General features: G+C 36.3%; 1 long non-coding RNA gene across 1 annotated transcript; it reads left to right on the top strand.

Annotated features, from left to right (window-relative positions):
• The first annotated feature begins 7,676 nt into the window (after positions 1-7,676).
• LOC132044394 (uncharacterized) lies at positions 7,677-10,551 on the top strand. The gene is made up of 2 exons (XR_009412168.1): positions 7,677-8,355; positions 10,341-10,551. It is a non-coding gene; the product is annotated as an uncharacterized LOC132044394 (long non-coding RNA).
• The last annotated feature ends 1,665 nt before the right edge of the window (positions 10,552-12,216 follow it).

The raw sequence follows: 12,216 nt of genomic DNA, 5'->3' as shown, positions 1-12,216 counted from the left end.
TTGTAATTTTATGATTTGCCGAGATGTTGTGATGATTGTTTTGGATGTTTTGTTGTGTTTTGGATGATTTGTTGTTTTGGGTTTGGGATAAGTCGTTGGAGATCGTAATGCAATGATTTTATTGTAGAGATTACTGGATATACTCAGACTTATCATATAGGGTTTAGATGCTATACATAGGCAATGACGAACATTTGAACTCGATTCTTGTGACTTATATTGTTGACTTGTGCCTGTTAAATAAACCTAAAACTAGTAGTGTATCGTGTTAAGCAAGGTTGGACATGAAGGTGTAGTAACAATGAGTTCACTCCTAAAACATGAAAGAGCGACTTGGGAATGGTAAAGGTGTTGAGAATCTGTATAGCTGTTTGGCCAACTTGTAATTCATGGTAGATTAGTTGTGACTTAAGTTATATTGAAGTTGTGATCTACTGTTTCGGGATATGTGACTTGATTTAGTGATTATCATCATTATTTGTGAATTCTTTACCAATATGTGTTACTAACCATTATCGGCCTATGATACCTACTCAGTACGTGTGGTTGTACTGATATTGCACTTGCTACACCCTTTTTGGGTGTAGATTGTTTCAGGTGATTAATCGAAGTATATGCGGAAGTTATGCGGTGCTTATCTCGAGGGCCTCCTCCCATTTCATTTTGGGATTGGAGGTTGAGTCTTAGAATATGATCTCATTCTGAAATTTACTTAGTCGCTCTTGTATTAGTCTTGACCAGGTCATGGGAAAATTGTATCGAGTCTGTAAATATGTATTGTTGGATTATGAAACATTCGAGTTAGTATGTATAAATGAAATTCCGTTGTATTTTCTTAATTTCCTAATATTTTTTAAAGGAATATTGTGTGATTGAAATGTTATATAAATGAGAGGGTTCGCCTACCAAGGTGGGAAGGTAGGTACCCGCATGAGCCTAAATTGGGTAGTGATATCACTAGAAAAACATAGCTAAATTTTAAAGGGATGCTCCTGTATCATTTTCATGTACTCAGTCTTCCCTGCACTTGATTTTGCATGTGCTGGTGTTGGTTTTTGTGTGCAATATCTTTGCTCTACATGGTACCTCACCCTGCATACAGTCATTTGGACTAGAAGAATCCTGATTTTGTCTGCTTAGTTATGCCCATGCTATGTCCACTTAAATCACAAATGTCTCTCGACATACCATTATATTTTGCATATTGTCATTCAGACTCAAGGAAACCATGGTTCAAATTCATGTATATGCTTGCTTGGTCGTGCATAAGTCCTATGCATTTCTTCTAGATCGTTGTCATTTTCATGAGTCATCCCCATCATCTTTATGTGGCAAGACACTGCAATTTGTTTTGTTTAAGTCATATATGTGTGCCTCGAGCCGCAAATCGCTTTCTTCGCATTATAAATGTCTGGTCAAGGGGATGATGTATACATAGAGGGCTTTGGTTCCGTATCCGTAATACCCGTTTACATTTTCCACGATACCCCGTCTTATATGCCCCATTTCCCCGACTAGCTCGTCGTCGTTTTTTAGAACTTGCCAGCCTAAAAATTTATCTATTCTGTCAGGAAATACTTGTTCGTCGACATTGTATTACTTAGAAATTATGAGATTATCCCTTTTGTCTAAATAGAATCTGCAGTCATGTAAAAGTTTTAGAATCTGAGCATTAATGTTAATATATGGCTATATAGCCTTATTTGGTTGGGTACTTGTTTAATTAATCCACATCTGAGCGTAATCCCTATAGAAAATTAGGAATTAGTTATAATATAAAGGGAAAGGGCTTAGTCCGTCAGATTGAAAACTGAGCTCCGGGACCTACCTAAAAGTTGAACATAAATAGGATGCACATTAGGCTGCCAGAAAAGGGAAGGTATACATTAGGTATATACTTGATATACACTAGATATATGCTTTGATTGGTATACTTGATATACACTAGATATACGCTTTGATTGATTTCGTTGAGAGAAGACGGGCCTAGCCTCCTAATAAGAATATGCGTACCTCTTCAAAAAATCTAGAAATAATAAGGCTTTGAATATGGCTTACTTTATTACCGGGGCCTACATGGGTATTTGTGTGTACACTCGTTTCGTTTTTGGGGTTTGTATCTCGTGTATATTTATGTATGTATCGCATATTTATAATTATGCATGTGATAGGTTCAGTAAATAAAAACTAACCGGGTCTCGTTTATTTTTCTTTCTTCTCTACTGTGTGGCCATTCAGGTCAGAATTCTTTCAAAAATGCATATCGAGTTCAAGAGAAACGAAGCTAACATAAATGCAAAGAAGGCTCCAACATGGGTGAAAATGGCCAACTAGGGGCTTGTTACGCACCTAGCCTTCCCTTCTCCTTATTTATTTATTTATGATTTCTTGGTACGATTTGGTTGTAGTTGTGTGTTTGTATGAACTTGTAAGAAACTCATAAATTATATTGGAATCTTTCTTATTTGAACTAGCCGTCTTAGGACAACAGTGATTATGCCGTTTAGTAGAATTTAGGTCCCCAACACGAGTTCTATTTTCAAAACTCGCTTAGTATAAATAAAATTTTGAAGACAAAATTGGGAGAAAACTGTTCATTAGTGCCAATTTTGAAAACGGACGAGTACAAACAGACCAAAATTCTTTCAAAACTGTGACATGGACAAAAATTAAAGCTAACCAGTTTTTAAGGCTAATATGCTAGGTGTTGGATTTTAAAACAAAATGTTTTGGGCCAAGCCCCAAATAATTTTAAAAAAAAAAAACTTATGAATTTTCGGCCAAATTTATGGGTCGTGTATTAACAGTAAAAGGGGAAATGCTTTGAGCCAAGCCCAACTGAGTTTTAAACTATAAATAACTAGGCTGAGCCCAAAAAGAATAGGATCCGTTTTCATTGTATAATTTTATCTTGGAGTCTGCTTGGCCCATTGAAATCAGATAATCATGCCATTTCATAATCACAAGTATTTGTAAATAACTGCGCCTTTCTAAAGGAAGTCTCATAAGGTGTTCTAAAATGTATTAAACGGATTGATCCGACCCACGTATGAGTTAAGCGTGAACAAAACATACTTACATTTCTCACTTAAGTATAAACAATTCTTCATATCTTTTTATAACAAATAGCTATCCTTATATGTAAAAGGAAATTATTTATATCCGGATATTATAACCGAAACCTAAATACCTCATATATATAAAGGGAATTACATTCAATTCATAAATGAGTATGAATGACAGACTTTATAAAAATGCAGAAAATCACACTACAAATAGTTCATGCAAATACTCATACATTGGAATTCGAAGGTCAACCGTATAGTATGAATCCTTAATACTAGAGTGCCTTACACCTTCTCTAGGGCATCACTAAAACCCTTACCTAGAGTTTTGGTTACAAAGGCTTTTTTCATGGTGTTTAAATAAATCCTTTGAACCTGGTTTTCCTAATTTTTTAAAAATTAGATGGTGACTTTTTTAAAACAAAGTCCAAAAGAGCACCAACAAGTTCGAAGTAGCTTTCCGAGAGCTAACCCCACTCGTGAAATACGAACTAACAGAGATGTGAATCAATGTGAACCAGAGAAGGGTTATATAAGAGAGAGAGAGATATGACAGTGAACAAACGAGAGAGCCTGTAGTTGTTGTTAAGCTGTCAGAGATGACTATTCAGAGTGGATATAAGAGAAGGGGTATTGGTTTAGAATTAAAGCGTCGATCCAGGGGATTCGTGTTTGTTTTTTATTTTTGAGTTGTGATACTCTTAACCTACTTGGTACTATAAGTAGTCAAGCGACATATGAGAGTGTTGAGAGAACTACTAACTGAGTCACTGGTTGCCCGGGTCTCTGGACAAACTTGACCATGCTGAGCAGCATTTCTGAAAACTTGAACTTGTTCATGTGCTGTACTGTACTTTTCATGTGTGCATACACCTTTTTCAATCACATCAACCTTTTGACCCAAAGATTTTCACATTCTGCTTTTCCCTCTTGCTTCACTTGGAGTGATTGAATTTTGAACTGCAGCTTTTGATATTGAGATATGCCCATTCCATTAGATGGAAAAGATACATCCTATCGTGAAGGCTTTGAGTAAAGACTTCTCAAGTTAACTCCAAAGATTAATTAACTATTTCCTTTCGTCTCTCTCTCCTCAGCCTACACAAGATGTTATTGTTTGGATTTGGGAACCTAAACCAGCTAGGGTCCCTTATAATTATAGAAGGGATGGATCAGCTTCCTTTTTGCCCAAACAAGAAGCACATTCCCTTTCTCCTTCTAAGGTCCTTTCTTTTGAGAACCAGTTTATTTTGTACCCAAACTTACACTCCTTGTGATAAACGCTCTGTTCCTCTTAACTGATTTGATTCTTGCTTCGCAAGACTCCTTGTAGTGACCTGTTCATCTACAATGGGTGCACAAGAAATTTTCAGTGGTGGAGACATCCTTACAGTGGGGATTGTAGGGGGTCTTCTCTTTCACAAAACCACTTCTTTCTTTATCACTTCCCTTACTTTTTGTACGGAACCGATCACATCGTAAGACCATGTCCACTTCGTGAGCTCGTCAAGATCAAACTCGATTCTATTCGGTCTTCCTTTAACTCGCTTTTCTTAATCTCGCACGAGACTTAGTTTTGCCTTTTCGAGGTCATCCCAAGTTCCGGGAGCGAGCTCTAATCGGGCTTCGGCCTTTCCTTTAACGCGCCAGATCCCTTTCAATTCCCGTTCCAACATAATATTCAGCTGATTAGTATCATCAACTTGTCCCCTCATCTCTCCAATTAACACCAATATCTTGTCTCTTCCGAGTTTAAAATCACTGATTTTATGAACGAGTGCACCTTTCTCAGTAATAAGGGCATGATATGCTTCAATTAGCATGCCTGACAAACACTTGAGTTTATTCTGAGAGTAGGCTTTTAGGTTCTTCTTTACCTCAAGAAGATTTACCTCTGCATCTTCATTACTCTAATCACTATCATCGTAGTTCGATTTTGCCAGTGCAAATTTGACCATACTGGAGGCTTAATTTTCTATGACTACCGTTGATGCTTTCCATTTTTCATTTTCTTCTTCAGACTCACTGGAAGAGTCCCTCAATGTAGTATGTGCTTGTTTTATCACAGCATTAGCAGCTTCCTTTCTTCTGGACTTTCTACCAGAAACCGGTTCCTCAACGCAATTTCCGTCACAGTCGTCTCCGTTTTGCTAGAGGGCACTCTTTAACAAAGTGACCGGTCTTGCACCTATGGCAAGAATATTCATTTCGAGATTCTGTTGGAAGCCTTCCCATCCTCTCGGATTCCACCATTTTTTTTCAATCAATTTATGGAATCTCTGCGAGATATACCAACTCGTTCGTCATCACTGGAGTCTTCCTAGCCGCTTCTGGGAGAGCTAGGCTCATACTTTTTTGATTTCATTCTTTTCTTCCTTCTTCATAGACATCTTCATCTCATATGTCTTAAGGTTTCCGATGACTCATAGACAAGAACGTGCGAGATCTTTCGCTCGCAGAAGGAATTTACCTTGCTATATAGGAGTCGTGCAGCACACCAAGAACTTTCTATCAGCTTTGGAAGTCATGGATGACTTCTCCTAGAATGAAGCTCATTTATAATAGAGGCGATTTGTGTGCATATCATGAATAGATTCTCCCTCTTTCATCGTGAATATTTCATATCAGGGCAGCATGTCGCTTCTTGGAGTTCTTCACCTTTGTTGTTCTTTCATGTAGTTTGAAGAGCTTCCTGCATCTCTTTAGCAAGCTGGAGCATGCCGAGACTCGATTGTATTTATCGTGTCCTATTCTACACAAGGATCTTTCGTTTAACTCTTTCTCCACTCGCCTTCCCGTCAGCATCATTGTATTCTTTCCTTGTTTTGGCAGTGGTTTTTATACCATTTTCACCTATGTGTACTGGAATATAAGGACCATCAGAAATAATGTCCCACAATTCTGAGTCTTCAGCCATGATGAAGTCGGGCATTCTAGTCTTCCACCACCCATAGTATTTTCCGTTAAATGTGGGTGGCCTAGAGAAAGATTAACCTTCTTCCGTATTAGGTGGAGCAGCCATTTTATAGATTCTTCTAGGTGTTAACTTTCTAGAAATCACACGCTTCGATACCAATTATTATAGTGGTGCGCTCACCAAATTAATACGAGGGTGCCCGGGTCGTTGCACTAATTCCTTGTGTAATGCGTAAGTAAAGAAGGCACCGTTTTTACCGTGAAAACTCCTTGCTCGTGGATTAAAATCACGACCTACCCTAGTAGGATTTCAACTCCACTACACGAGCAACTTCAGATTACAACCTATTGTAAGCTAGGAACTAACTCCCATAATCCCTCAACCCTTACAATAGTAGCAACCTAGGAACTAACCCCCATAGTCCCTTCACCCTTGCAATACTCCGATTGCAAAAACCTCCACTTGACTAATTCTAGCCAAGGAACCTAAGGTTAACTATCTCTAGCCAACCCAACTAATACACCTTAGACTACACACTAGCCAAGGGTAACCACTACTAAGAATTTAAAATACCTATAATGTACCTTCTATGTTATAAGAGTAGGTTTAAAAGTTAAAGCACATAAACAAAGATTAACGCACTAAGAATTTAAAATACCTATAATTAGCTTTGTTGAACACTTGGAGTGTCTTGTGACTTAGTGATTTTTAGGTTTTCCAAGTGACGCACAATACGTACGTTGGTATACATAATGTTAAAGCACATAAACAAAGATTAACCGCCGTGTAAACTAAGATAATAAAGCGAATATTTTACCATTCTTATTTGGTAAAATAATTCCTATAATATTATAAGTCATTTAGAAATTAATTTACACATTTATTGCAACAATTATGACATTTGCTAAATCAACCAAGAGAAAAGCAATTTATAACAATTATTTATTTAATTGTCCAAAATTGTTAAATTGTCGATTAGCAAGTATTTTACTCTGTTTAATTCAAGAATTTTATTAATTAAATGAATTGATAATTTTCCTCTCAATTCAGTCTTGCATATTCAATTTATTAATTTTATCATAATTAATTGAGTATTTAATTGTGATTAATTTTGTAACTTGTCTACTAAATGGCTACAATTGAAATAATCAATTGTTTGGTACAATTGTGACTCAATTGAAAATCAATTTGAGGTCATTATTGTAAAATTAGTCTTTTAATTGTTGTGACCCTTATTTGACATAGCCAAACTTATTGATTAATCAATCGAGGTCATTTTTGCAAATCCTTTACTTTAAATTGGTTAAATGGACCAAAAAAGGGCCATAATTGGAATAGCCTGGTTTAAATTAAAGCCAATTTGAGGGACATCATTTGCAATAATTGGGCTTTATTTGTTTAATTAGTTTTGTTTAATTATGATTAATAGTCTAAATTATTTAGTTTTGTCTTAGTTTTGGTTATTTATTTAAACGAGTATCAAAGTCCGATATATATACATATATATACATAGATATACATGCAGTATACATGTATATCACATGTATACATGTATACAATTTAAACAGCCCATTAGCCTTTTAAAAATGGATAGAGTCCATTTATTCAAAGTCGAAAGTTGCGACCCGCCCAATGGCAAGTTAAAGGGGGTAAAACCCCTATACACTTTCACTTTCCACCAAAAAGACCCCTACCTCCCCTTTCCCTTTCCTCCCCACACCAAACCCTAGCCGCGTCACTCATGTCTCTCTCACTCCTCACCAACGCATTTTTGGCAAAGTTTCAGATGAGAAAAAGTCTTTGACAGGTCTGTATGGCAATTTGAAGCAAAGCATTTATGGTTTCCACTCCATTTCACCAAACGCGGTACAATATCATCCTCTCTCTTCACTTTTCTGTGAATCTCAACGGGAAGAATTGATTTTCTTTAATTAGATTTGTTTGTATCTGAGTTTGAATGGGCAATTGCCATTGGTGGAGAATCGCACGGATCGACCTCATATGGGGCAAAATCTGACCGTAGATCTCCCTTTACCTTCATTCTTATCCGTTGATTGATGTGTTGAAGTTAATTTGTGAGAAAAAACCCCAAAGTCCCACATCGGACCGTTTAGGGTTTTTGAGAATTTGGGGGTTCTATATAAAGAACCCCATTCTCCACATTTCTAGAGAGCTTTGGAGCATATTGAAACATCACTATACTCAAAAGTCGAATTACCTAGGGTTTCTAACTTTTGAGACCTTTAATTATTCGACTAAGTTCAAAATTTTAAGGTTTAATTATTTTTTGCTTGTTTGTGGCTGAGTTTGGGGATTTTGAGGAGCAAAGGATCTTCAAGGTTCATTCTCGACTCAAGGCTGCACCAGGAAGAGGTAATCTTCTTTCCTTTTTATTTTTCTTGTATTTTTTCAGTTCTTCGTTTTTAGCTATATGTGTTTATGTGTTTATATGCTAAGTTTGGTTTATGTTTAGTTAAATATGCTTCTGTGTTAGTTAATTTAGTTTATATAGTTAAAGTATGCTTTTGTATGTTAATTTTAGTTTAGTTGGTTTAGTCTTTATATTAATTTAAGCTTAATCTGTCTTAGTATGTCCCATGTGTTAACTTAGCCTTTTTAAACTAAAGTATGTTCTTATGTGTTAGTTTTGTTCTGGTAAAGCATGTCTATACACTGCCTTAATCAAGTTTTGATTAGTTTTTGATCATTATGAAGTGGTAGTCAATTCTAGAACTTGTTTGTGAAATACCTAATAATCTGATCCCTACCTATTATTCCTTTAATATATGATGCAGTCTTGTTATGGTCTTATTGAGTTTATGTGCTATGTTAGATGTGTTTTGATGATATGATAAGAAGGGCAATAACACTGAAAGGTTTAAGTACATGAATGTTAAATGCTAGCTTGTTTTGTACCATATTGTTTCTGTTAAAATGATTCTGTCTAGAGTGTTTAACTCCTACCCCATGTCTTGCTAACTTAAGTCTCTTTTGACTAATGGATTGATGATATACCTATATGTTTCAATCCTGTACACTAGGGATCATGCTAATCTTTGCCTATTATCTAAGTATGAGCCTATATGATCTACTGTTGTGTTACTTGATGAGTCTTGAATTTGGTTTTGATGCCTAAGCCTGCTATGCATGATTAACATGTAGTTGACTATTTTGTTGACTGTTTGTGTTACCCTCTCACTCATGAATGCTAGACTTTACCTCTCTGATCTAAATGTACACTACACATGACTATAAGTCTTTTGGTTTTGACAGCATGGCTAGCATATTTAACCCCTCTTTGATTTAGACTAGTACACAAACTAATGTTAATATTTGAAGCATGCCTACACTAGCTTAAAGTTGAATCCAGGGCCATTTATGACCCATATTGTTTGGTGTACCACACTGTTGCTTCTGTGATGTATTGTTGGAGTCAAAAAATGCTATTGCTTTTCTTAGAGATGTGTAGGGCATAGTGGTATGGAACCTCTTTATTCACTAGACAAAAAAACTATGTCTGTTGAGGCTGAGATGACTTTGGTTTGATTTGAAAAAATGACTCAGACTTTTTGCATGCTCCTTAATGGCTCTGTTTCAAATTGTGAAAGTCTATTCTATGTGTTTGGCTGTTGGTTAGTAGTATGAGTCTCAGAATGTGTTTTGTACTAGTGAGCAGACTGATAAGACCTGCTTGCATACTTTGTCTACTTGGGTTTATGTCCATGTTTTAAAATAAGTGCATCTTCACATGATACATTTGCTTTAGTAGATACGATTGAGTCTATGTATACTATGTATATGTTTGAGATTTGTTTGGTATATCATCTTAATTTGCTCCTTTCCCCGAACTTCGTTATGACTTTATTTTTTGATCAAAATATAAAACATGCATAAGTCTAGATTTTGTGTGTGGATATGCTTGTGTACAAGCTATACCCGCATCTCACATATACTTGAGGTATATGAGCTTGGTATATACGTGTATACACAAATATGAAATATCATAAGTCTTTACTTGGTTGTGATAATCTACTATTATTAAATTTTGGGCCTTCCCTCCTCTTCCCCGTTAAATTTGGGCCTCAATGTATACAATAGGCTTTATTTCGAAATTCGTCCCAGTTTGCCTATTCTTGTTTATTCACTCATTTGGGCCGTGAACTGTTTGTCTTAGCCGAATTAAAACTTAATCTTCTTACTTGTTTATGTGATGGTTTTGAGCCTTCCTTCTTTTGGATTATGAAATTTTGCATTACTAAGTATCTAGACCCATACTAATCCTTATCATTTTGTTGTGATTATGTGATTTTCCTCGGGCCACTTGGGCCGTGTCCTTGCATAAACCTGTTGGGCTAAAGGCCCAATTATCTTATTCGATCGAGTCCGTGTGAGAAAAATGGCAAGGGAAGCTAATATATATTGAAGGCCCAGCTATGGGTGAAAATAGCAAACTGGTGGGCTTAGGTAGGCCCACCAGCCTAAACTTCCCTCTTACATTCATTATTTGTGTAAAAATTATATTTGTAAAACGCTTGATGATTATTGGAACCCATTATGTATGTTAGAACTTAGGAAAACACTTAGTAATTTAGGTAAGTCGTCAAAACAAATCAATTTTCAAATATGGCTAATAATCTTTCCTTAACTTAAGAGGTTTCAAGAGTTAGTTTTTTCTCAAAATGTCACGGTTTAAAAGTAACAATAGGAAATGGGATTTACTTAAAGAAAATGGTTTTAAGTCTAAAAACAAAGTGAATACTTCTTTCAAAATGATCAAAGAACCGTTCCACCTTAAGTACGAAACTGTTAAAAGTTTATATTGGCAACAAATGGGCCTCAAAGATGTTTTTCTGAACTGATGGAGAAAGAATTGGGCTAAGTTTAAAGGATGTACCAATCTGGATATTTTGGACTTTGATAAGAAATTGGACGACTTGTTGGACTGATTTTTGAGATAAGACGGATCTTGGAACTTAGAATACGGACTAATTATATGGGCTTCAATGGTTGAAAATAGACTTGAATAAAAACACTTGCATTTTCTTATATATGTATAAGTATAAAAATCGGAGATATACTCCATATTTTTATATATATGTATAATAAAACCCGTAAGAACTAAACTCATTTTATTAGGACTAGAATAGTAATGACTCTACTCGGGAGAAATCTCGGGTGTGTCCTAGTCCGGCAATAAAGTGAGTTGAACACTTACGCGGATTTTCAAACCAAAAACCCCTTTTATAAGGGGACTTTTTGCCAAATTTTTTCTTGAAATTATGATATGAATAAAAATGACACTTTGCAAAAACTTAAACAATTCTTAAGCAAATAATTACAAAATCACACATTGAAGCTCATAGGTCAACCGTATTCTACGGATCTTTAATACTAGGGTGCGTAAAACCTTCCCTAGGGGATCACCAGAACCCTTACCTCGAACTTTGGTCCAAAAGACTTTTTCTCTTGTTTGAAAAACTCTTTAAACCTGATTTTCCTAGTTTTCCTTAATAAGGAAACATTGCACAAGCCAAATCCAAGTTATGTGGGTGGGGGGGGGGGGAAAATTAACCTTAACTTCTGTTTTGTAGATGTCGATCAACTTGAATTTTGACATGGTTTTAACTACACTAGAGTTGTTGCGTATTTGGTGGGGCCAAATGTCCCTGGATGAGAAAAAGGGTATTTCATATCATTTAGGAAATCTGACATCCATTATGACTATGACAGGTTGCAAGGAATTAATAGAAGTAATTACCAGGTTTTGGGATCGAGATAGGATGGTTTTCCTATTTGGGGATGACATCGAGATGACGCTTACCTTCGAGGAGTTCAGGGATGTGTTGACTAGCGTTGGGCTCCGGATTGAAAAGAAGAAAGAAACCCTACCGAAATGCCTTAATCCCAGAAAAACCTACCTACTCCCAAATTTGCAAAATGCTTTCCTTAAACTATGCCAATTGGGCCCATGTCCAACCATGTCCTTTAGAGAGTTATACAAGAGGATTGGGAGCCCAAGTAGATTTGTGGAACATCCGGGAGAGTTCAAGACTTAATGCCGAATGGACAGCCACCCGACCTTTAGCCTTCGCCATTTGCTTTCCGGGAACCATGGTTTTTCCCAAAGATTGGTCATTAGCCATAGACACCCGAGTCATTTCAGTTGCCCATGCCATCTTCTACGGCATAACCCAACAAGAAGAAACTAAATACTTTGACCTAACCCCAATTATC

Source organism: Lycium ferocissimum, unplaced genomic scaffold, assembly GCF_029784015.1.
Source record: "Lycium ferocissimum isolate CSIRO_LF1 unplaced genomic scaffold, AGI_CSIRO_Lferr_CH_V1 ctg4419, whole genome shotgun sequence".
In the NCBI taxonomy this organism is placed as follows: domain Eukaryota; kingdom Viridiplantae; phylum Streptophyta; class Magnoliopsida; order Solanales; family Solanaceae; genus Lycium; species Lycium ferocissimum.
Note: the sequence above shows the minus strand (reverse complement) of the source record. Positions and strands in the feature narration are given on the sequence as shown.